Raw genomic sequence first — 1,849 nt, 5'->3', positions numbered from 1 at the left:
CGCGTTTACCTGCCGGAGGCGAGCGGAGGAGCCCTGGCGGGACCCTGCGGCCCTGGTGCCGCTGGTTTCCATGAACTAGCGGGAGAGCTCCGTGCTTGGTTGCGCTGGTGGCGGCCCGGGTGTCACTGGACTTGTCCGTCTCCGCCCCGCGTAGCTCAGCTGGCGGCAGCGCCGGGGTCTCAGGTGCAGGTGCAGGTGCAGGTGCTCTGCACTGGGAGGAGCTGATGTCGGGGTGCCCCTTCGTGGTGTTTGGAGAACGGTGACACCCTAAATCCTGACGTTGCTTCCGTACCGCTGCGCCGGGACCCCCGTTAGTTCTGCGGTTCTCAGGAGTGCGGTCCACTGGGGAGGCGGGGCCTGTGCTCCGTCCTGTCCTTTCATTTATTACCAGTTTCCGAAATAATGACTTTGCCCCTAGAACAGTGGTTCTCAACCTTCCTAATGCCGCGACCCTTTCATACAGTTCCTCATGTTGTGGTGACCCCCAACCATAAAATTATTTTCGTTGCTACTTCATAACTGTAGTTTTGCTACTGTTATGAATCGTAATGTAAATATCTGATATGCAGGATGGATTTTCATTGTTACAGATTGAACATAATTAAAGCATAGTGATTAATCACAAGAACAATATGTAATTATATATGTGTTTTCCGATGGTCTTAGGCGACCCCTGTGAAAGGGTCGTTCAACCCCCAAAGGGGTCGCGACCCACAAGTTGAGAACCGCTGCCCTAGAATCTTCTAAAGGCAATCAATGAGGCTTTGTTTTTAGTGTTATTGTGAATTTATTAATATAAACATATTTGGTGTGTTTCAAGAACAGAGTATTTATATTCTAGGGGGTTTTTTTAGGGTCTGGTATAAGACAGGTCTTTCGTTTTTTTAAAAAAAATAACCATTTGGGACTAGCCAATGCTTTGTTAAAAATTCATTTTAGAGCCTAGCAGGTGTGGCTCCGTGGATAGAGCGTCGGCCTGCGGACTGCAGGGTCCCGGGTTCAGTTCCGGTCAAGGACAGGCGCCTCGGGTGAGGGTTGATACTGGGCCCCGGCCTTGGCACTTTCGGGAGGCAACCAATCGATGTGTCTCTCTCACATTGAGTCTCTCCCCCTCCCTTCCACTCTCTCTACAAATCAATGGAAAAGGATCCTCAGGTGAGGATTAACAACAAAATTTTTATTTTAAAAATATTTTTTAGCCCTCGCCGGTTTGGCTCAGGGGATAGAGCATCAGCCTGCGGACTACAGGGTTCCAGGTTCGATTCCGGTCAGGGCACATGCTGGGGTGCGGCTCATCCCCAGTGGGGAGCGTGCAGGAGGCAGCTGATCAATGATTCTCATCATTGATGTTTCTCTCTCCCCCTCCCCCTTCCTCTCTGAAAGCAATAAAAATGAAAGCAATAAAAATATATTTATTGCTTTCAGAGAGGAAGGGAGAGGGAGAGAGAGAGAAACATCAATGATGAGAGAGAATCATCCATCGGCTGCCTCCTGCACGCCCCCCTCTGGGGATGAGCCGCACCCCAGCATGTGCCCTGACAGGAGCTGAGGTCTGCTGTTGTTTCAATTCTGCTAACATCTCAGTTGTAAAGGGAGGGATAGGACTGTCCCCAGACCAGGCGAGGGAGGCGCAGACCCCGAATTCTTTCAGCGCCCCCAGCATCTCCCGCCCCACCTCCCGCACCCACACCTGGAGGCCTCCTTCAGCCCCGCACCCCAGGGTTTTCCTTCTTCGCATACTTCCTGCACCGCATTTGACTGGTGGCTTCGGTTTCTCGGACAGACGGGGGTGGGGGGAGGGGCCCTGGTGGAGGAGCAGACTGTGGGGGCCCTGGTGGGGTCCGCAGAC

At 52.5% G+C, this 1,849-nt stretch overlaps 1 long non-coding RNA gene across 1 annotated transcript in view; it reads left to right on the top strand.

Annotated features, from left to right (window-relative positions):
• Window positions 1-1,824, top strand: part of LOC106725574 — an 11,870-nt gene extending 10,046 nt beyond the window's left edge. Inside the window, exon 3 of the long non-coding RNA XR_001361457.1 lies at window positions 1,814-1,824. This is a non-coding gene — a long non-coding RNA (uncharacterized LOC106725574). The remainder of the gene's footprint in view (window positions 1-1,813) is intronic.
• Window positions 1,825-1,849: the final 25 nt, after the last annotated feature.

This window comes from Myotis brandtii, unplaced genomic scaffold (genome assembly GCF_000412655.1).
Source record: "Myotis brandtii unplaced genomic scaffold, ASM41265v1 scaffold1733, whole genome shotgun sequence".
Taxonomy (NCBI): Eukaryota; Metazoa; Chordata; class Mammalia; order Chiroptera; family Vespertilionidae; genus Myotis; species Myotis brandtii.
This window is presented reverse-complemented; position numbering and strand designations above follow the sequence as displayed.